Genomic DNA, 25183 nt, shown 5'->3' on the forward strand with positions numbered 1-25183 from the left:
CCGGTTTAAACCAAATAGAAATGTTGCTGCTTTTTCCTTTCTTTCCATGGGCATTTTAAGACTATATCCTCCATCATGCTTTCAAACATGCACACATACATTAGACTTTTTTTAAAGCAATATAATTGATTTAAACCTTGGCTTCATAGCATATCTAGAACAGAACTGGCAGAATTTGAGCTTCAAACATTGAGTCATCAATGTTAAAAGGCTGAGAAAAACATTAGGCCAATTACTCTTAGAGCTGCTGTGACAGATTTACTCATTTGCCAATAGATGATATCACCTCTCTCATATTTATCACCTTCTCTAAGCACGACTAAATGGTAGACGTCACTAAGATCCCCAGAATCAATATGCAGTTTCAGTAGACACCTTAAATTTAAGGCCTGTTCTCTCCAGGTAATTGGCTCAAAGGCCCAAAATAATATGAGCCAGAAGCTGTCACTTGGATCAAAGACAAATGTGGTCCTCTGTGTGTAGAGGGAGAGAGAAACACATTTCTACCTTCAGGACTAGGCTGTAAAGTCTTCCAGGAAGGCCTGTGAACAATTCCATGAAATAATACATCCAAAATACTTGAGATTCAGAGAAACTAAGCTCATTTTCAACTGATAAATTCCATTTCCTAAAACACAGAAATGACTCAGAGCTGACTGAACACAAGTTGTGCTTAAGTGTTATGCTGAACTACACAACAGTGGGTAAAACTTAAGTCTGTTCTAAAGATGACAGTTTACCCTACCCAGTAATAGTCTCCCTTCTATACACAGAACTTTAACTTTGAGTCTCTATACAAAAGTCAAGCTACAGTTGTAGCAATGCAACTTTCACGGTCCATGCTTGTAAAACACCTGCCAGTCAAACCACACGCCTATCCACTACTTGCAAAGTGACGGAATTATATTGCTCTGGAAAAAAAAGAAGGAAAATGCCACAATGTAAAAACTTTTGATTCTGAGGACTGAAGTATAAGCTTAAAGTATATTTGACATTCACTAGTGATGGCTCTCCACTGCCCCACGTTCCTCCTGACCCCTCGGACTGTCCCCTAAACCCAATACAACACGATTTCATTCACATAATTAGATACAGACTTTGTCTAGATTCTGAAGTTTTCTCTTTTACCCAGAGAGGCTATTTAATCAGGGTCGAGGCTGATGCATCAAGGGAATTCTGTCGCAGAGACAGCTTTCAGGAGGTACAGATTCCCTGTGCCATAACCATACCCCTACCTAGCCACTTGCTTTTTCATTAGATGGGACAGGTTTGTGCCGTAAATGTTAAGACAGAAGGCTTTGCTTTCAACATAGCGCAATTTCTAAACATCTGAACAGCAGACTATTCACAGACAGTTTATCTCTGTCACCAAAATTTATACCTTCTTCAACATAGCACGCATGCCAGCTACAACCACTTTCCTGTCTCCCTGGAAAATATGAAATAATTCATTTATATTGCAGCATCACTTTGGGTATCGTAAACAAGCTCTCCCTTTCTGCCTCTGAGAAAAAATAATTCATGCAAATTAAAATTTCACAGTATCTCCCAAGGTTGTTAGGAGTGCATATTCTTTCTAAGAATCACCCATGAATAACTTTGATGACACGAAAGGTGCCTTATCAAAATATCCAATAGAATGGAGATAGACCAGAATCAGACAATAAAATATACATCCATCTATCATTTCCTTAAGTTCTTTCTTTTGTGAAGGATCTGCAGAAAGTAACACAAGGTGTATTATACACAATTTCTAATATTGACTTTGCTTGAATTCCAAAAGCATGTTAAAAAGAATAATAGTTTCCGAAGAAATCAACTGTCCCAAGAATGACGCATATTTTGGCCTAGAATTTAGAGCAACATCATCCCCATAACATTAAAACAAACAAACAAACAAGTAGTTTTGTTCCTTTTCCCAGCTTATTTTTTTAGGAAAAGACAGTACTTCCACCGTCACCATATTTCTGGAAAAGGGCCTAGAGAAACCCGCTTTTTAATAGCTATAATTTGAAGGCTAAATCTTGAATTCACTGAACCACTAAGCTTGTAAGGGTGCAAACTTAGTGCTACTGGTCATCCACTGCCTTGGCTCTTACCTTTATCAGTAAGATGAGGAGGAAATTCTGCATGTTGAGGAATCAGTTCTCAGTGCTTTAATTCTACTAATGATCCCTAATGTTAGAAAGGAACAATTAACATTATATACATCAATAATCAGCAAGTGTTTTACATTTTCTGCCAAGAAATACTTCTTGAAATTAGGCTTCAAAGCGGTACTTTCTGAGTCTTCAGGTCTAATATTACAGTGATGAATTTAGTAACATAGAATATAAATATTGAAGTTTCATGATAAAGAGTGATTATAGATAAGGAACTACAGGTCAAACTAAATCACTTGAAAATAACAGGGACCATCTTCTCTTACATTACAAAAAATTCTAAAGAAATTCAAATGTTTCAAGACTAATAGCATGTAATAATGCGCTCCTTTCAGTGAAACCAAAGATAGTACTTTTTCATACTAGCATTAAGAAGTGTTTGCCCTCTTGCCATCAGTATAAAAATAGCATCTGTTAACATGAACAATAAACCACCAGCTCTCCATGTGGGGCATTTGCTTACTGAAGACAAAAAATACTTGCCAATAAGCTTAAAAAAAACCCCAAACAACTATATATTGAACCTCAAGAGATCAAAGGAAAATAGTGTTAAGGAAACATGTGAAGGGTAAAATATGAGAGTTGCTATTTCAGCTCCTGCCTGGCAGACCATGGAGAGCCACATCTTGTTTCTAACAGGAGCCTCAGAAAAAGCAAGAATCATTTCACAACAGGTAGGTATGGGATAATCTACTGCACACCCAAGTCTTACCCTAACACTTTGTGCTGAACCTTGAAACATGAAGATTTTTGTCCTTTCCAGAACTTTGGAATTATCCTAATGCACCTCAATAACTTGGGGGAAAAAAAAATCTTATGAAAATAAGACTTCCTCTCTGAAACTTTGCAAGTTCTCAGACTCAATTAATATTAATTCATTTTGATATAAAAGAGTGGTGCCGTTTCGGGGGGGGTGTTGAGCTTTTTTGGAGGGGTGTGTGTTTTGCTATGCTTTGGTTTGTGGTTTTTTTTTTTATTGTATTTCATAACATGCAGAACTGATTTTGATGAGGGAACTAATAGGAAAAGCGATACAGCTCATGTCAAAACTAATTTTGCCAATTCTGGAAAAAACACATTGCAAACCAGCCAGCTAGAGCATTCCTAGAGGAAGACAAAATTCCTCTTGCAGCTTACAGGGAACAAGTGTATTGTCGTAGGAATGGATTAGCAATACTAGCTCCTGGTTACTACTAGCAGGTGATAAATGTATACTTTCCAGGGCAATGACCATGGACAAACACACCAAATTTTAGTGTACAGCCAAAATACTCTCTAGGTGGTTTTGCTACAGATAGCCATTTCCATATTGAAACAAGCAAGCACAATCTGAGTGCATACTAGGCTTCTGAATGACAACAAAATGCACTTATTACAGGAAATGATAATATTTTAAAAACACATAATAGAAATCTAGATCCCATTTCCAAGCAACTGCAAGTACTTGAAGTGTAAGTTTCATGGAAAGTCAAAGGACTTGGGGTTTTAAGAGCCACTTTATTATGTGACATTAGTAGTAGTAGTAGTACTATTATTATACACATTTCCCTCTGCTCTATCCTTTGGCTTTATTTCAAAATGCCCATTGTCTGTCTCCTTTTCCCTGAGAAGATACAACAAATAGAATAAAATCAGCATATCAAAATAGCTAAGAGACAGTAGATAAATGCATAGAATCTTTTAGAACCTGAAATCCATGCATGGAACCTGGAAATTAATACTTTCTCCTATTCAAAAGCCCTGAATTTCTGCATTAAATGTGATTTATTTTAAGCTTTTTTCCATAAAAAGATATCAATAGATATATTTTTTAAAATGTAAACAAAAGCATCCAGGATGAAAATGAAGGACTAAATCAAGGGAAGGGAAAGGTTACTGGAAATGCTAACAGATCTACTGAGCCAAGACAGTCTACCCTAAACGATGCCAGATTTTGCAAGCTGCCATTGTTACCAGAATTGGTGTAAATTCTAGCCCTATTCTAGTAGCTACATACTTAAAATACACGTCACTTAAGAACACAAAATAATAACAGGCAATTATTATCCCTATAGCAAAAAATAACCTTTTGAATGCAACATATTTAATACACCTCCTCTGGCTACAAAACAGGAATTTCAACAGGACTGTGATTTGTTGCAAGTGCACAGGGAGACCAGGAGTGATAACTGAACAGTAAATATCTACATCACAACATCAAACTAAAGTTAAGAAGTCTTGATTGTTTTATAAACAAAAAGTAATGCAAAAGAATGCAAGAAATAGCTCTTTCAGTAAACAAGAGTGTTTCTTTAAAAAAAGCACTGACGAGTAGCAAGCAGTAAAAAGAGAGGGATATAAACATCCTGGTAGAATAGGATTGTGTCTTACAAATCCTTGCATCCATAAATTTCAGAGTTAAAAAAAAAAAAAAAGGCTAGTTTTAAAGCAAAGAGCTAACTGAAGGTAGTAGTTATAATTCTGCTCTCCAATGCTAACAAAAGACCACACCAATCTACTTTCAGATGCTAATCTTCAAATCTTACTTTCTCATTAAAACCAACCATGCAGAAGGAAAAAAGCAAGAGCACTTCAAAGCAACATGTGGCACAAAGGAGGGCTGCCATCATGGCTAGGGCTGCACTGCTCACCAACACTTTGTTTTTGCTCTGGCTTGTGTTGCAGACTATCTTGGCTACCCTGGGAAGCTGCCCAGTTTCCTCTCAGGAAAACAGGGTAGGGGATGCTTTCTCTTGTTTTCAGCTTTGCCTCTTTAAGTTGAAAAAAACCACATACAGCTGGTTCATTCATTTTTTTCCCCTTTTCTTTGTACTTTGAGTGGTCTCTGAATTCTCTCGTATACTAGTACAAGCAATAAAAGCTATGCTGACTAAAAACACCAAGATGAAACTGGAACATGCCCCATCCTTGCTTTAGTCCCATTCTTTAAGCTTTAAGACACTATTTCAAGGCTTTTCCAGCTGTTTCTGCTTGACATTTGCATAGATGTCAGTAACTCCACAGCATACCAAGGTAAGGTACATGTACACAGGGGTGCTCGCATGCTCTGCCACCAGCTGCTGGGACACGCTAATACTGTTTCCTATTCGCAGCATAACAGTGATACCAGGATTACACACCAGCTCTTCAAAGACTTTCTTAAAATTTCTCACACTCAAGTGGCAAAGAATACAAGAGGATATCCTTTCTGACTATTCTTCTTTCTTTTTTCCTTTTCTTTTTTTTTAGCCTTCTAGCTGTGAGAGCGGGCCAGAATCAAATTTCCTTCCCAAATCTAGTATGCATAACTGCTCTGGTATCTAAACCCTACTGAGATTTTATTGAACACTGCTTCCCAACTTCAAGAAAAGACAAAGAGTATGAATAAAATACAACCTGTCACGACATCAGCAAGCAGGGAACTGACAAGGGAGAGCCCTCAACACAAGCCTGTTTGCCAAGTAGACTATACAGTGCACCGCAACATCTATTTTGTTGATAAGTTGCCCTACAGTCAGTGTAACTTACCCTCAGTTAAAAAGGCAAGATAGGGTACAACAGAAATAAAAAGGAAGGGGAACATGATTCATCCTATATCTTCTAACCTGATTTTGTCATTTTTCTTCCCATAAAGCCCACATTTGTGGCACCATTGCAAAGTGAAAACTGCATTCATTTACCCCCCACGTATACCAACATCCAGCTTATTTCGGTATTGTATCACCTCAGCCCGTGGACCAAAGCACAGATGGTCCTGCATGTTTTGGGCTATGTGGAAGGAATGCATTTGAGTCACTTGTTCTTAGCCAACACACCACTAAGATTCAGATCATCTGAAAGATCAAAGCAAGAAAAAAAAAAAGGGGGGGTGGGGGGGTGGATTTTGTATTAAAAGACTTAACTACATAATCATTCTACAGTCTTTCAACATAGCTTAGAAATTGCCAGGCATTTCCCTGAAAGGCACGTGACGATTAGACAAGAAAAATAAAGTATTTCTGTTTTTACTAACAAGCACCCCAACCTTTCTTGCTTCTTGTAAACAAGAACTTCATTCCATTAGAGAATACACCTAGCTAAATGTAGCTGAGCGAGCGGCTGGTGTTTTGGGCATGCAAGGTAATTGGAAGAAAGGAGTATGACAGAGCAGGGATAAATAGCTTCCAATTTGCTAAAGGGAAAATGGGGGCAGGGGGGAAGTTACCACCAAGACCCAGCACTTGTACTTCACAAATTAAAATCCTCAATTCATATCTGCTCTCCCATTCAGCTTCCTTTTGTATAGGAAATCTGACATCTTGATACCTTTGACATATGCATTTCTTTCTGCAGGAAAAAAAAATGAGCTTTCTTCATTGTGTATCAGTTGTCAAGCTGTCAAGATGACTAATGTTCACATCACTGCCGCATCACTATTGTTGTCCTGTTTAAGCACTAAAAGCATTTGTCAGAAATTTTCTGTCAAATTAAAATACAGAAGAGAAAATAGCAGAAAGAGGATTCCAAGCTGGAGAAAGAAAAATAAAAATAAGTCGTGAGTTAATTATGAAATTCTCTCTCCTCCCAACATTAACAGAGATGACTGTAATACCTAGAATAAATAAAAAAAAGTTAATCTTAAACCCGATGTGTCAGAACAATAAATTGCCAGGAGGAAGACACTTCCATATGTTAGAATTTTGTACAGTTAGATGAATCTCTTGGCTAAAATGTATGATGAGGAAAAGTGGAAGAAAATACGCAGCCTTCCCCTAGCACAGCACTTACAGAAAATAACCTAGCACACTATTTGGATCACAAATTTTCTCCTAGGATGAACTAAAGTTCAAATCCTGGACACTAGCACAAGTAGCCTGGGCATAAGAAGGAACATATGTAAGTATTACCTTTCCACCACGGAATCATACAAGGTGACTGCAAATACACAACTTCTGTTGGAAAAAAATTCTAAGGTTGTCATATGTGGCTGATGGTTCTTTCTTCCACCATAAATTACAGCCTTTGGAGCAGAACAGGTGTTGAATTTGCACCTCAACAGCTGTAGTTCAGAGTATTAACATGAACTAACATTTTTTTTTTTTCTTTGAGTCTGCCAGGCTGCGAGCACCTGAGGAACAGACTCAGTGACCATTCTGCAACCTCTGCTATGGAGGCAATCATCTCCAGCAGACAGCAGGGTGGATGCAGCTGGGGCTGGCAGCCTCTCAAATCCTCTCAGCATGAGTCTCCTGATAATCTATTACATGTCTTTTCACATTAATTCCAGGTATTTGTTCTCTAGAAGCCCGAGCCAGTAATCTCATAGGTAAGTAGTGCTTACAGGTTAAAACTGCCTTCTAGAGCTCCTCATGGAAAAGATGGCAAATTAAAGGCACTAAGTTAATAAAATAATTAGACAATATTATTTCAGCAAGAAAAACTGAGATCTCTAGCTTAATGTTTATTCAAGAAGACAGTTGTAGATAAGCCAAGAAATCCATAGAAGGGTGTGTAACCTGGCTGCAGTCAAACACATATTGATTCCAAGGAAATCCATACCTACACACTGTGCTAAAAAGCTGTGTAGTTACAAATTCAGGAAGTCATCCCACAGTATCAGTGACCTCTAATCAATTTTGTGGCTTGATATCAAATTATTTGGAGAGAATTAGAATGGAAAGAAGGTGTCCCTCCTCTCCTAGCAAAAGTGAGAAATCAATCAGCCTCCCCTTACTCCACTTGAGTCTGGGAAGATGAGCTTCTTTCCTCCTTTTCATTAGCTTCAGAGATCAAGGAATCTCATGGAGGTAAACAGAAGGGAGATCAGCGGAAGGGACCAACACAGAAAAACAGATACTGAAGAACTTAAAGGGTTTTCTCATGTTGCTGTGCTCAGCAGCATAAAGACAGGCATCTGAAAAAGTAGAAATTGCCTAATCAGAACTTGTATCAATTGGGTTTTTTTTTTTTCAGCTTTCATGTGATTTTATTCCTATATTCTGCTTTTTGAGATCAGGTATTTTTTTTACTAGACATTGCATCAGAAGCTCTGCCAGGTCCCTCCAGCCTCCCAAAACTCCACAAAGAATGGCCATGAACTGGTAAGTTTGAGCACACGTGTTCCTCAGACCTATGCATCCACCTGTCACCAAAGATTTCCCAGTGCTCTGCCCCACCAGACAGGAATGATGCCACCTCCATCTTTTCCTGCTCAGGGTGCCAATTGTCTCTATCCCTGTGTTCAAGGTATCATACTTTAAACAATAATGGCGAAATTGTTTCAAAAGCTAAGATAAGTCATATTAAAAAGGCTCAGAAACAACTGAATGAAATCACTGTAGAAAATACAGCTGACATAGCAAGGAGAGTTCTACAGAAAAGTTTAAAGTAAATTTACCATCATCACCTGCACTGAACAAAACACTTCAGAAAAATGCACCATGTCCCCTTTGCCACCCAATTCTCGCCGAACGCTTTATCCTTGGGTAGGAGAGGGGGCAGGAAAGCCAAACATTGAAATAAACCGCTTGAAACCCGGTGGGTCAGGTACCCCCGGAGCCCCCGCTGCGGGACAGCGGCCCGCGGGCCTCAGCACCAGGGACAGCGGCGCCCCGGCACCCGGCACCGGCGCCCCCCGCCCCGGCATCGAGGCCCGGCGCCCTCCGCCCCGCCCCCCGCCCCGCCCCCCCGTTTCGGGACAGCGGCCCGGCGTCCCCCCATTGCGGGACACTTCAAAGGAACCACACGAAACACACCGAGCTCGATGGAACTTCCCAAGGACACTGCTTATGCGGCATCTCTAAACGGGTCACAAAGCATGAAAAAGCCGTACTTTTTCGAAAGTAAACATCATTTCCCCCCACACATGTTGATTTTAACCCATATAAGTATCAGTCAGTAGCTGTAGAAGCAGAGTTGGTTATCGAGGATACGGCATTTAACTGATGCCTTCTATAGACCTTTTGAAGCCCAAACGCACCCTGGAGGCTCCATTTTAGGCCCGCACCTGAACCGCAGTGCCATGCAGGCTGCTATGGGGACGGTGAAACTCCGCCTGAACCAGAGCCTGCACACAGGTCTATCAGTGGAGATGACCCATGTGCCATCGAGGCCAGAGGCCTCTGATGTCAGCACAAGCTGTGGCAAGCCAGGCTGGGGAAGGTCCTCCAAAAAAACCAGGGGAGACCCCACCAGCTGACAAGCCCTCTGGGCAGAGAAGCTCAGGAAGCCCCCACCCTCGCCAAGTGCCTGAAGCAGATGACCTGCGTGTGGGGGTGGACTCTGGTCTAGAGCCACAGGACAGTCCCACCTGTCTCACCCCAACAGCGGCGGGACCTGCCCCCAGCACCAGTGGGACCCAGCACAGGAGCACTCCCTCCTCCTCCCCACCCCTGCAGCGCAGTCATGCCCAAGAGCAGGAAGCACAGCCACCATGTTGCTGCTCCCTGCTTGGCATGTCCTCCTCTTCTGCCCACCACCATCAACCCATCACTCATTGCTTTTACCTGTTACTCATTAAACAGCCATTTCTCCACCACCATGGCAGCACACATCAACTCAGAACCATCACTTACAATGATCAGTTGCCCAAACTGTTGGCCAAAGGTAGACCTGCAAATTAGTTAAAAACAAGAGTGCTGTTTTAAAATTCTTGTTTTGGATATGATGGTGACTGAATTACCACAAGTAAGATCAGATTCTCCTGAAGACCAATTTGCACAAAACAACTCCCTTCAAAACCAAACTCGCGTTATTCCCACCACTTTGTTCTAACAGTTTCTCCCTGACAGGGCATCTGAAAAAGCTCTGCTCCACTCTCAGCAGATGAGCTGCTACCCTCCCCACACCATGATGACTTTAAAGATTTATTTGGCCAGGTTTTTGGCTGAGAAATTCCTTTTATGGCTTACTTACCAACCAGATGAATACAACAGGTACCACGAGAATGGTTTCACAGTAGGCAAAGAAGGGTTTCTCTATTCATGTCACATAACAAATAAAATGCTTCTTTTTTTTTTTTTGCCTTTTAAAGGTGAAATTAGATATATTCAAAAACTCGACACAAAGAAAACAAATCAAAGCTACAATATAAAAGGCTCTGCAAAAGGCATTTCCTTCACACAGCGGGCATCTTCACTCTACAGGGCTTTCAAGAGACTATGTCAAAGGCCTTACTGAAGTCCAGGTAGACCCACTACTCAAGCAGGACTGAACTACCACCATGGCCTCAAAGAAACCACCACAACACTTCATCAACCACAACAGCAGAGACACTGCAAGATCAAATCAGCTCAAGGGAATACCAGCTTAGAGAAGAAAAACAAGTCAAAATTTAACAGCAAGCAGAAACAGGGTCACTAACACTGTGTGACACCAACTGAACTTCCTTTCGTACCTTAAAAAGCAGAACAAAGGTCCTGGTTCCTCAACTGTATTTCCCAGAGGATCCATATTGACAGCTCTACATTTTTCCTGCTGGGTTGAGCCTTAATTCTTGCTTGGAGCACAAGCATCAAACAAAAGGCAAGTCCAAAAAAGAGGCCTTGGACACCTCCAAGACTACAAAACACAGCCATATAGAATTTCTAGTTGGGAGGTAGTAATGGAAAACAGTTTCAGGGCATGCTGTTGAAAACAAGGTGACTGGCTGGCTTACTTGTAAAGACCAATAACCTGCATCCAGAAGCATCCCACCACCCACACGCCTTCCTTCAGCACACATTCATACCTAGAGGCCATTCTGGCCCACGCCTGTGGACGTACTCTTCTCCCAAACCCTTCCTATCTTCCTGACTCAGCAGTGTACAACTGGCACAAGGGACCTCAAAGATCCTCACAGCCTGGAACTGCCAGGCACCCAAGGCACATCTTTCTCCAGACACATACACACAGGCAGGCAAGCCCAGAAATAGCCAGGGCACAACTGCAGGCAGGCATCGCTGCACAAGCCTTGCATTTTCACTACATGCTCAGGCCCAAGCCATCATCTGCTTAAACATCCTAGGGCAGGCTTGTGCTTTCAATTCCACAGCCAGATGGACAGAGGGAAGGAGATGAACAAGAAACACATCTAGAGAGGACACCTGTGGCTTGGCTAGAAGCCTGCAAGCTGCCATGAAACACACAGAAACACTACATCTACTTGGAAGTGTGTGGTGGGGGCAGGTATTTTAAAGAGAAACACTCAGCTTTACACCTCAGGCTTTGAGAGAGGTTTGCAGTAGCTAAACCAATTATAAACATGATTGTTGTTCATAAACCAAATGATACTAGAAGCCCTAATCATCACCCTTTCTGACAGTACCAGGCTGCCTTGCCAACACAACCTCAAAATGACCTCTCTCAAGGGGGAATTATTTCCTTTCCACCTTCCTCTCTTCAGCTCTTCCCCTTCACAGACACAGCTGGAAGGGGCATCATTAGGGACCACCAGGGCAGCTGCCCTCCCCAGTGTACCTTTGTCATGGTTTAACCCCAGCTGGTTAACTGCTACTTAACCAGTTGGTTACTAAGTGCCACACAACTGCTCGTTCACTCTCCCCGAACCCAGAGGGATGGGGAGGAGAATCAGAAAGGAATGTAAATTGTTTTTAACTCAGCCCTCGAGTTTTAATTAGTAAAGCAAAAGCTGCGCATGCAAGCAAAGCAAAACAAGGAATTCATTCACCACTTCCCACGGGCAGGCAGGTGTTCAGCCCTCCCCAGGAAAGCCGGGCTCCATCACACGTAACAGTTACTCAGGAAGACAAACACCATAATGCCAAATGTCCCCCCCTTCATATACTCAGCATGATATCATATGGTATGGAATGTGTTTGGGTCACCTGCCCTGGCTGTGTCCCCTCCCAGTTTCCCATGCCCCTCCCTCCAGCCCTCTCGCTGGCAGGGCCTCAGAAACTAAAAAGTCCTTGACTTAGTGTAAACGTTCCCTAGAACAATCAAACCCATCAGTGTGCTATCAACATTGTTCTCACACCAAAACCAAAACACAGCACTGCACTAGATACTGAGAAGAAAACTAACTCTATCCCAGCCAAAACCAGGACAACCCTCCAACAGCTCTGCCTGAGAAAGAGGCCCCAGCCCTGTACTCACACAGGGCACTGGAAGAATTTATTGCTCAGAAAGTGTCCAGAAAACAAGGTAATACTTAACTTGCAACCTGCCCAAGTCAAAGCTCCAAAATAGCTCTGCACAACAACAGGTAAACACTTTGCAGCATGGGCATGCAGAGGGAGGAAGCTACAGATGTCCACAACAGCCAGGCATCCTCGCTTTGCCATTTGCTTTGCAATCATAGCAAAGGGGAAACTCTTAACTACAGACTGTTTCCAGGGTTAGATCGCACCAAATGCTGGGTATTTGTAAGTACAGAGCACTTTTGAAGCCTTAATGCTTAAGGCAATGTTACTTGTACCTCCTTCCTATCTTCCTCCTGAAAAACAATCAATCTTGGGACCACCGGGGCAATACAGACCACAGCATTTTGCTAGCACAACCAACGGTTAAATGTGTCCACAAACTACACAGACAATCCCAAATGTCACAGGCAGTTTCCAAACCGGCGCAGACTTGCACAATAAGGTAAAGCCACGGCTGTGCAAAGGCCCTGGCAAGTGGATTGGTTTCTAAGCATTGCTGAAGTTCTGCAGAAGACCAGTGTTGAGCATCAAGAGAAAGAAGGGCTGCCCTTCAAAAAAATAAAACGTAGAGGGCAAGTTCCTCATGGGTCATCCCCCTCTTTCCTCATTTGGTGGTGTTAGGCCACTTTAATAATTGTTTGGGGGTTTTTCCCCCCCACTATGTTTTCCAGGCCACTGGGACAAAACAACCAAGAACTACCACTACACTTGCTATCAACTGGTCAAAGGGCTTCACCTTTTCTAAGGACTCTTAAAAGACTGTCCTTTTTCCTCCAAGAGCGAGCCTCTAGTCACCAACAGCAATAATAAGCAAAGCACTTCGTGTCACTTTGCCTTTCTTTGGCCTGCTCTCCTCTGCCTTAGGCTTCAAACTCTGGAGGCAGAAACCATTAAGTACCTCTTCAAACACCTTGGCAGCAGTCACAGAAGCCAAACAGTGCTACTTCGCCAAAAGGAGAGATAATCAATACTAAATGTACTAAAATACACTTTCAAAAAACTCTCTTACCCTCTTCAACTTACGTACAGCCAACATGTGAGAAAGGTAGTGGGTAGAAATAAACACTTGATAGAGAGCAGCCAAGCCCAAGTGGGGACCAAAACTCTGGAAAAGTCCTCTTCAGCTCTGAACCCGGAGGCCTTCACATGACAAAGCCAGCAGAGAACAGCAACACTAGGACTTCTCTCGAAGCTCACTACCTCATTCATGCAGATCCACTTCCCACCTCCCCCTGCCTCACACATGTTTGCAGCACTCAAGCTCAGCTTTTGTAGGGAAGCAAAAGCCATGTCGAGAAAACCAAGCCTGGTCCCTGGGCATGTGCCTTTAGCCACGCACAAGGTTATGGCCCTTCAAAGCTCCTCATAACATGAATCTATCAACACTGGAACTGGAGTCAGGGTTTTCCTTCCCCACACTAAGTTAATCCTTGTATTTCAAAGTCGTCTAGTTTATTTCATTTCTGGGTACCAGAAACACATCCTTAGTAAAACTCCACCAACTCCAAACACAAGCCATGCTCAACAGAAGGTTCAAAGTCCTTCACCATCCTCTGGCAACGCACAAAATCCTGCTACTGCTTTGGAGAGCAGAAGCGGTGGAAAAGGAGAGCAGAGGAAGATCCTCTTGAAAGCTGAACTTCTGGGGACAGGGGGAAATAGCAGCATCAGATCCTCCCAGATACTACAGGAAATGAAGCCTACAGGATGCTCCTTGTTTCTAAACCATCTTAAAAATGCCTTTGATTTTATTTTCTTTTTTTTCCTTCCTTCTGATACCTTGGTTTCTTCCCAGTTCAACACTAAGCAGCTGCAACCTTGGAGGACTAATCCATTGGAAAGATGATACTCTACCTGTCGTCTCCTGCCAGCTTCCAAAGCTGAACAGCACAGGCTGCTTTCCAGAGAGCAGGAACAGTGTGAACGAACAGGCATTCTCTGAAGTTTGCATCCTTATACCCACACGTTACCAACTGAAACAGAGTATGACTGGCAATCATCTAGTCTCATCACTAAAAAACAAAGTGACACACTGGTGGTAGGTAAATTTGCCATTTACTTTCAAAAAACAATTCTTACTTTGACCATGACAATGACAGAACTACCAAATTTTTTAAAGGCAAAACTATAACCATTAAAGAACTAGACAAACAGAAGTAAAAAAAAAAAAAAAAAAGAATTAACAGGCTGTGCACACAGTATTTCCTTTGATGGGGGATTTGTCTGTGCTAAGGGATCTGCCTTTGCTTGACAGGGCTCATCCTGTTCACGCAGATGAGCGAGAAGCTTCTTCTTCCTCCAGCTCCACTCAACGAGGGGCTAGCCATCCGCCCACAAACCCAAATTCCCCAAAATCTAGTCCTCCCTCACCAGTCGAGACAGGGGAAGGACGTGGCAGGTGGCATCCCTTCTCCTCCGTGTCACACACAGGCGATCCCCACCTCAGCCTTACTGCCACTTTCTGTGGGAGCCTGACACGTGAGTGCATGAAGCAAACCGACAAACCTCATGAGAGATTCGGTAAAGCAGCCTCCCCTTCCCCTCCCAAAAGATGTCACGCTGAGCTTTAGCACACGGATCTCCCTGCACTGCCATCCTACATCGAATCCCTCAGCTTCTTCTAGAGACGTTTCTGGCTCTTGCTACGAGCCTTTGGAAAAGCCCTTGCAAGTGACTGCAGGTCCACGGCAGCCAGCCTGGCCACCCAAGCACAACAAGGGACTCTTCTGCAGGGGAGCTGCCAGCCCATCACCCCTGACAGCTCAACACCCACACAACCTGCTCCTCCCCGTCCCCGTCCTGAAACAGCTACGGGCCAGCAGGCAGGAGCACCAAAACCCTCACCCCCCGTTGCCTTCCCATACTCGGGCGACACACCAGGGGTTTGTGCAAATCTGCCTTGATTAACAAGGAGCTTGGCTGCAGAACCAAATTACCAAAATCAAATAATTAAAGACAAGGATAGCCAGTGCTAATCTAACACATATACACAGGCTTCCTAATAAATGTAATTATAGTATTTCTGTAATGCATTTTGAGTCTTTCTTTCCACATCCTAATTAGCCACTGGCAAGCAGGAAGAGGGGCACAGACACAACCAGTGCTGAGAGACGGCAGCACGGTTCCTCTGTGAATTTGCTTTCATCTGACTCTATACCACATCAACAGAGAGGAGACATTTAGGCTGTTGATCTGTCAGTTATTTCTGTGTTATTAAGAGTATAGCTAATGATCTGTAGGGAGAAAGCACTGACCTCCTCTTTGCAGACTTTTGCTAAAGCAGCACTTCGTACAAAGACTAGAAAAAGTGGTAGTACGTTTATTCCACCACTTTCTGCTTATTTTGTACAAAAGTGCTTAAATATAGTCCAGGCACCTAATTGTACATGACTATTACCAGGTATAGCTAGCTATTATCCTAACTTCTAGAGGATTTTTTTTTATAGAGTTTGTTGTAATTCTTTAATTTAAATGCTTTATGACTAGAAAAGTAATTCCTACATTCATCTTATACATCAGGTGCTGTCTTTTGAGTTGCTTTGCCTTTTATAGTTAAATAATGTTTTTATTGAAGTTAAAGAAGTTGGTCCTGTATTCCTACAATGATCTCTAAAATCTACAATCTGTTTACCTATCTTTTTCCTGCAGCTCCTACTGTTTTAAGTTCTTTTCTCCTCCTCCTCCTCAGAGAGGCTGCCTCCTCTTTCTGTGCATCTAGACAGAAAAGATACCAGACCACAACTTCTAGAGCCATTAAGATAATACTGTGCAGTCTTTCTAGATACCTGTACGTTAATACTGGGCATAAGAACAATAGCATTTCTAGTCAAAGACAGAAACAGTCAATGCATGTCTCGCGCATTTAAGGACTTCGTTCTGCCCCGATGTTACTACTAGGCTCAAAGACTTTTGGAAAGGGAAGAGCAGGGCACAGGGCATAGAAAATCTTCAGACACAAGTACCAGTTCTATCATTTGCAGCACTCTGGGAAAGGGCAGGTCTCAGCAGGTTTTCAACAACAGAATACAGTACTTCAGGATTAAAAGTGTCAGAGGTGGCTCTAGCTCACCTGGGAAAGGCCCCAAAGAAGAAAAAAGCAACCAAAAGAGGTTCTGGCCTTGCAAACCTCCCCACAGAGGGAACACAAAGTAGAGGGAATGGCAGAGAGCAGGGCTTAACAACTCAGCAGCTGAAGGGTCTTTCTCATCATTTATTTCAGGGCCCATAAGTTTAAGTACTCCCTCAGTAGCAAAGTGGGGAGAAAAAAGGCACAACACTTCTGTGCACCTAAATCATAACAGAAACGTGTCTAATCAGGAGCTAAAACAGCAGGGAGCAGAGTCAGCTATAACCATAGCACTTGACCATTTTGGAGGAACTCTTTCACATATTTAGATGCTATAAGAAGCACTCCAAAATGATCATGTTTTGTACCAAAGGCATGAAAACTTCGATGTCCTCACTTTCAGGATTGCCTGCATTACGTTACCGAAGATTCAACTTTTACAAAGATGACCCAAAAAAACCCAACCCAAAAAACAACAACAAACCATGGACTTCAAAACAAACGTCAAACACATTGCAGGAGGGATTGAATGCATTTTTCTGCCCTTTGTATGAATCCAAGATTTTACTGGAAAAGTTAATATTCCAGAAAAAAGCTCAAGTCAAAAACCACCAAAAGAGGGTTGTCTCTCCCTATCACCAACTCTTTTGGTCTAAGTCACTCACTTAGCAGCCCTGCTTGACCCTATTCCACCTGTCAGGATGAGGCAATATTTTCATCCTGTCACGGAGACAGGTTAGTTTATTAAAAAAAAGATAATCCTCCAAATATTTCATTTGTAACTAAAGAAGAACATGCTTTAAGCTATTCTTTGACAAAAATGCTCTATTTTGTGGATTATGACTCCAAAGTAGTGCAAGCATAGAAGAGCCTAAGAGCATCAATGGAAACATAAAAAAAGATATTAAAGGTCTATCTAGACACCAGTTGTCAACATAGTTGTCATTAACTGTCTGGAGCTAACACTTTGGGTGTACTGAGAAGACACCACAAAATTGCAGTTTAACCTCTTCCTAAACCAGCTCCATGCCACTACCTTGATCTGCCTTGGCTAATTAAACAGTGACATAAAAGAGCTTATTTTTCTTCTCTCTTATCAACTGCTTAGGATTAACACTGGGGTATCGTTCTGCAGCACAATTTCTTACATTGCATTTCATGATCAAAGTTATATACCCAGAAACTCGACAGAGTTACTACAAGAGCAGCACAGCAATAGCACAGAGAAGTTAAATTCTGAAAACTGTAAAGTATGGAATATTTCTTCTTTAATTTCCAGTTCTCTCTGTATTAAGCCATTACATAGCAAAATGCTATTCCAGGGCATTCCTGATAAGGAAACCACTTGGAGAACATTATCCTTTAAATTCCAAGGAATACAAAACCAGCACGTAAGAATCGTGAGTCAAGACCAAAGACTGTTTATTCCAGTAACATGTCTTAAACAGTTGGCAATGTAGACGGCCAGGGAGGAGCAGACAACAAAGGCAGTACACTACCTTTCTCTTCAATACCTTCACAGTCCCCAGTGATTCACAGGTCAGCAACCTTCTGTGCCAGAAACCTGTGTATGTGGCAGCTCCCACTGGATCTCTGTTCTACTCACCTGTTCATGTTCTCCTTGGACCCACGTAAGCTTTTACAACCTACACAATCGTCCGTGACCACGAACCCCACAACTCTTACCATACATTGTGTGTTTTGGTGGTGGTGGTGTTCTTCACCTACTACTTTTGTGTAATGGCTTCCTCCACAAGATGACAGTGAGCATTTACTGCCTATACACTGTATTCACATCACACACAAGACCTGAAGCACCCCTTTTCCAGGTTGAGAAGTCCTAGCCTACCAGTTAAACATCCCTTGTATGGAAGGCATCCCCATAGCACCTCTGCTGCTCTCCTTTGAACCTGCTCTTCAAATCTTCTCATTGCAGAGCTCTAACTGAACGAGAAGAAAGAATCTACCCTCATGCACAGCCAGGAACAACAAACAACGTTTCAAATGTGCTCTTGTACAAAAGGACACATTAACAGGCCTGGGAGAGGGTATAATAGAGCCCTCACAGGCAACACTTAAAATACAAACATAGTATGAAATTGCACAGCTTTGTATTAAGGAAGTTCAGCCCAGAGCTCTTTGAACACCTCTTTATCAACAATATGTAACACAGGAAGAGACCCCTAAGAAAAACCTAAGCTCAATGTTTAATATGTTTTAATTTTCCAAGATTAAATTCACAAAGCCTACTGCATTAGCAATGGAAACAATTCCACCCACCTGAGGAATGCCCCTGGAACTCAAGAGCAAGCAACGAACACAAAATGGTTTTCAGTTGCATCCTTACTCTTAAGATCTTGTACAGCCGTTTCTGAATTCAAACCATTCTTTTCCACTATTTTTTGTTTTATTGGATTTCACCCAAGAGAGAAGCGATTCACTGAAGTTATCTTGAGCGTGGCTTTAGGTACATCTGTAATGTACAATGAACAGAGAACAACATACAACACAAAGCGAAGTTCTCCCGCAGACTGACTTGCTTTTTCTAGGTCAAACTGAGCATCTCCTTATACAGAAAACAGCTAAAAACCAGTCAAAGAACTCCCGTGAAGAGTAGTTACCTTATGAGAGAAAGGACACTGTGGTTCAAATACTAGATTGGTACACACCCATTTGGTAGCTTTGGGATGGAACTTTTTTTTTTCCTATTTTCTTACCAAACTAAAGATTTTTTGCCCAGTACTCACCTCACCATTCTAGATATCAATAACACATCTTACCTACGTCCTCAACTGTTTTCTAATGTACTTCTGGTCATCTCAGAAAATTTCAGTTTCTGGAACATTTGATTTCTGCTTCATATACCACCTACCACTTTGATCACCTTTATCATACTTGTTTTCACTCTGTTCTCTCTCACTGCGAGAAACAGAATGACCTTTGTAGAGGTCTAGCACAAGTTCATGCATTATTTAAGACCAACTCCTCAAAGCATTTTTGTGGAAGTCATGTGAAGAGAACAACTCAGCTGATCCTGCAACTCATGCTAAAGTATATTCTAAGCATATGAATACTTGCACTTAATAAAACAAATGCCAAGTTGAATGCTCATTTTCACATGACAGCCACATAATATCATATATTATGGCACCGTAATACATTTGATGCTGATTGCCACAATTCAATGGACATGCAAATCTTTGTACAGTATTTTGAAGGACGGCTAAAAGAGACAGAGAAAGGTATAACTGAACACACCTGAGTTCGCACACTAGCCACAAAGTGTGGCTGGGGTTTTAGAGCTTTCTCAAGTTTGGACCCTATTTTGATTTCTCCCATCCTGGAAAAAAAAATAAACTTGCTTATTGGTTACTGCATTTCATGCAGTAAATTAAAAATATCAAAAGAAAACAATTGTTCACTCAAACAAAAGCATCAAGAAGTCTCAGTGCTTGGACCTTGGGCACTGTGGTTTTCTTCTTTCTCTTCCTTGGGATGGTTTCTGTATTACTCAGGAGGGGCAGGTGGGGGAGACCTTACTTTCTCTCATCCACATTTGTTTCAATTCTCTATTTCCATTTGCATTTGTTCTTCTCCTGCTGCAGAAGATTGCTGCATATCATCATGGCTGAGAACACAAAACACAACCTCCTCCAGAAAAAAACTGTAAAATGTATTCTTGAAGTTCACGCCTCTTCCTGTCAGTCTTCTCTCTTCTGTTACCACATGCATTGTGGAAACCATCATTTTAGTTAACACTTAACAGTGAATCAAAGCCCACAGGATTTAAAAGCATAAACTACTGTGCACCATCTATAATACCCACTTTGACAAAGTGGAATTCAAATTGAGCCATAAATAATTTGAAAAATATTTTGTGAGACAGAGCAATCCTAGATGTAAATTTAAAGAGAAATAATTAAATATTATATGTCAGTATGAAACACCAAATCAAGACAGCATCTTACAGGCATCTGCCAGTTTTCTTTAAATACCTAATCATAGCAAGGGTCAACAAAATCAACAGGATGCAGTTATCAGCCACTGAACTTCGGTGCACAGCAATAATAAACTCATTTTCATCCAACTGTCATCAGCTACTTTGCTGTACTTCAGCCTCACAGCACATGATCGTTCAGTTCCCCAGAAGCTGCATCCAAACCTCACTCAAACCCATGTGCAATTCCACAAGGGACGGAAGCATCACTTCCACAGATTTAATTTATTCATTACAATAACACCAGAGGAACAATCTAGTTGTGCCTTTCACATAAGAAACTAATGCAGAAAGCGTCTGCGTTTCCTAACTGACATAACTGGGAATTCAGTGCAGTTGTAAACATCCTCCCTTAACCAAGAGGCAACCTTGATTTCACTGGGTGCAACCACTTTAAACCCAGTGGAAGAGGGACAAATGGTTACACATTCCCTACTGCTGCTTCCAGGATCGCCCAGCAACAGTCCCAAAATTTCCAACACCTAAATCTGATCTGGAAAGATTGCTTAGTAATTTATGAAGCATGCTGGCACTGCTGGAGCGCAGAAATTTGTCTGTGAGCGGACAAACGTGCATTTTCAACGCTATATATGCATGCTATTTTTGTTCTCTGCCAAAGCAATCACTCTGATCAAAGACTGCTAGTCCTGTAAGTTTGTGACGTACAATGGCTCTGGTTTCACACTTAATAAATACCACTGTCAAAGCACTCACTATCTGACAGACTATTGTGGCAGATCAGGTAAAGCCAACAAACTGCATTTTGGAAGAACTCCAGCCTTACAAAACTACCTATAGTGTGGTTGTTACTTATGTTTTCATGTATGTACCTCCCCTAGCATCTCGTCTTTGTTGTGGGCTGCTAGTTAGCGTCATGCTGCCAAGGCAGAAGAGTAATTATTACAACAGCAGTCTGCAGGGAAGCAGAGCTATTTCCTACACGTCTACTATCACACACTGGCATTTTCCAAATTCAGTTTTCCTTGTTCTAAGTAGAAACAGCAGCAGCAGCTTTCCGAGTGAACACTTGGCAACTTTGCACTGGAAACCGTAATTCTCACTTACCTTCTAGACCACAAACCCACTCATTTTTAGAAGCTGGCAACCAACACTGTCACCCATCTTGTGGCCAAGATTTTTTTTGAAAAATGTTTGTCACTGCATCTCTCAACTGGGTGCCCAACTTGACACACATATATAAGAAGAGTAGTCTACAGAAGGAGGTGGTACTTGAAAAAACAAGCCCTTTAAAAATCCCACTTTGGGTTGCTTTCTAAAGTCGTCAAGCTAAAGCAAATTGGTAATTGATGCTATGTCCAACAAACTGAACGTCTTTGCCAGTGCCTAGATATTTCAGTTAATTAGGCAGCATTCTCTTTAGCATTTCCATTATTATGATGACAGGCTTCTAAGATAATAAATACAGCTGTTTAGCTAAAAATAAAAATGAAGAGTGCCTGCCCACTCACATACATCCCAGTGAAACCTCCTCTTATTGCAAAAGCAGGTCTCTCTCTTTAAACAAACCACGCTCATACAAGGAAGAAAAAAAGTTTCCTCTAACAGCTTATCATTTCACTGTGAAACCATCAAAGGGACAAGTAACCAGTCCAAGGCCAACCTGTAGACATTGCATGTAGCTTGCAGAACTGCAGATCTGGAGACCATCAATCCCCTCGACAGCACACCAGCCTTTTGTGCTGCAGGCATCTCATATGTGTGAGGAAAGGTATCACTCCTTGACAGCCCCAAGTAAAGCACAAGATTTTAATTTAGTTCACGACAGAACAATTGAAAACAAGAAAAATTGGCTCCCTGGCAAAACAGTCATTATTGATTACAAGAGAGAAAGGAGAAAAAAAAAAAAAAAAAGAAGAATTTTAATAACATCTGTGACATACAAACTTCAGTCAGAAAACACAAAACTGTTCTAAAGCCAGCAGCACCCTACCCTTTAAGACAGAGAGCAACTACTGCAAAGCTTATGTTGTACTTTGCTACTGCAAAACGGTAGGTTTAGCCTGCCATTAACATGTTAGCTGCTGAAAACATGCCATCCCTTTCCACTTGTAACCAGCACCACTACTCTAATTTCTCCAAAGAACTGGAGACTTGCACAGGTACAAATCCCTACAGATCTGGAAGGCTTGCACATGGGTGTACGATAGTGAAGTGGCCCAGTGAACATGATATTGGACTAAATATTTAAGAAACTTCCTAGCTTTTTGCCTCCAACCCGCAACATGACTATGGTTTGACACTTCAGTTGTTTCTCCTGCCCTGCCTCCCTCCCTGGGTCTCTCCTACCCACCACATCACACTCAACCAGCCACTCTCTCCAGACTACAAAAATCATTGTGAAATACAGTTAATAAAACCAGAAACATTCACAGCCTTTATCTGTTAAGAAATCAGTTTCAAGGTCTCAAGCAGGAACACACCAGTTGAGAAAGAAAGGTTTTATTTAAAAAATGCCTCAGCAAAAGCACAAAAAGGAAACATCTTTTTGTGCTTTTTCCCACCATTGGGCTCACAAACACCGTCCCCTATGATTTTGATTATAGTTCACTACCTTTTGGCGTTGTCACTATAGTTTTAAAGTAAAGAACAAATTTTAATATCCTTCCGTTCAATCATCCAAGCACTTGGTAGAGACACACAACGGCTTCAGACACAGTCACAGAAACTCCAGTTTGTCCCTGTCCTTTTGTAAATTTCAGACACCACCACCACCACCCCCAATCTCAGGTTTAAGACATGGTCACAAACAAGTTTAAGGTAAACATTATATTTTTAATTGCTGTATTTTTCCACAGCATTTTGCTGAAGAAGAAATATTTTTGATTCTTGCCAGGAAAGTAAAAAGAAGAAGGACATGCCTATGCTCGATTTCCCCCTTTTGCCCCATCCAAAACAATGCATGATGAAAAATTAGAACCTAGAGTTTTCTTCATTGCTGGCAGGTACATAAAATAATTCAGGTTAGGAAGGACCTCAGAATTCAAGTTTTGACCCAAAAATCCCACAGACAACTCTGTGTTTATGGGTTTACTTAATAAAGCAAGATTTGTGTTATTTACAGGCATTGGTTTTGTTCAGATGGGGAACAAAGCCATTAAATTACTGCATTACATGTTTTATGTTTTATTTTTAACATGTATTGCAAAATACACTGCAATACATGAACTGGCGTCTTCCGTTTTCTTTGCTGTTCTCATTTGCTCAATCTTTCTGCCAAACTAACAAGCTCAGGACTGAAGAGGGCAGTCCGCACTGGATGGACCCATGCTCTCCCTGATGTACTCCACTTTGGCTACGTTATTCCACTCCTCTGGGATGTCACTTACGGATGGAGCTCTCTGCTCCCACTCATCCCTCGTCCCCATTTTATCAGTAGAGTCACCAGTCATACGAGAGTTTTCCCCTCTGAGGTAAGGACTTACTGTTTCCCCAATACCAAATGCGGAACACAGGTGCAAAGAGTGCCAGCAACTTCCCAAAGTCACAGAAGAAATACACAGAATAGCAGACACTATATTAATATCTCGGAATTTCAGCATTAATGGTTGGTATATCCCTCCTCAGTGCGTGCATGCAGGGTTATAGACTTCGACCATGTTCCAGTTCAGAGTGACTCATTCCTCCCCCTCCTTCTGCAGTGCCAGAAACATCCAGTAAAAAGAACAATGAATGATAAAACCTCAGGTTGACTAAGGACTCAAAGCCTCAAGCAAGCATCAGATGGATGACAGTCTTCTATCCCCTGGCAACACTTGAAAAAAGTTTCATGACAGTAAAATATCACTAGCCGAAGGCAGTGCTCCTGGCCAGGATACAGTAAAGAGCAGTATGTCTCTCATGCAGAGGATGCACAGCTTCCAGAAATGGGACACCAGCCTGCTCAGAGCACAACACCTATATCATTAGGACCATCTACAGAAGACAAGTCATAAAGCCTCAGAGCAAAAAATTAGAGCAAGCTTCAAGTCAGGATTCCAAGCAAGTCCAAACTTTTAAATCTCTTTATATTGGAGATACCTAGAAATGTTATTTTAGAAATAAATACAAACCAGTAAAATGTTAAAAGTGGCGAACAGCATACTTGGGATCTTACATTTTGCCTGCTTTTTTACTATTTCATTTTAGGCTCACAGCCACTTTCCCCCCAGTGGCTTCTAGGAGCAGCTATGTGCAATTAAATATTAAACAAAAGGTATCATTCCTCCATTAAAAAAAAAAAGTTTTATCTTGCCATGGGATCAATGCACTGAATTAAAATATATATATATGTGTTTGTGTGTGTGTGCATTTAACCAAATGAGTTAGCCTGACAGATGTTGAGCAGAAGAAAGTAAAAAATTTCATAGTCAATATTCTGATCATGGAACATTTTTAAAGCACCTGCATCCTCGAAGCACATAATGCATACCTTTAAACCTTTGCTTCTTTTTTAACTTGGAGGAGAGAAAAAAAATGCTTATGAAACAGTATTAATCTGAAAAGTCAGACCACAGAACACAGCATAGCGTAGTCTATGCCTGTAATATCAAAGATCAAAGAGGATGAAATTAGTTCCCCTTTATTCATGTGAAACATGGCCTACTAACAATTCACATGATGCTTTGACTTGACTTTAGTTAGCCTTATTATGAAAAACACAGGTCATCCATTCAGATCTTCATTATTTAGGTAGAATTAAACTTCTCATTAAAACTAAGGGAAAAAAGTAGTTAAGCAGTCCTATAAAGTATATAAAAAGCTGGATCATGATTATTTAGGAAGCCAGCTGGGTTTACACGGAGGTTTACCTCCAAGACATACTGCAATAACCTTGCTGCTTTGTTTCTGAACGGATGAG

General features: G+C 41.5%; 1 protein-coding gene across 5 annotated transcripts in view; it reads right to left on the bottom strand.

Moving 5' to 3' along the window:
* KIAA0930 (KIAA0930 ortholog) overlaps positions 1-25183 on the bottom strand; it is an 81754-nt gene that overhangs the window by 46914 nt on the left and 9657 nt on the right. The gene's annotated exons all lie outside the window — the stretch shown is intronic.

The sequence above is a fragment of the Falco rusticolus genome, chromosome 5 (genome assembly GCF_015220075.1).
Source record: "Falco rusticolus isolate bFalRus1 chromosome 5, bFalRus1.pri, whole genome shotgun sequence".
Classification (NCBI taxonomy): Eukaryota; Metazoa; Chordata; class Aves; order Falconiformes; family Falconidae; genus Falco; species Falco rusticolus.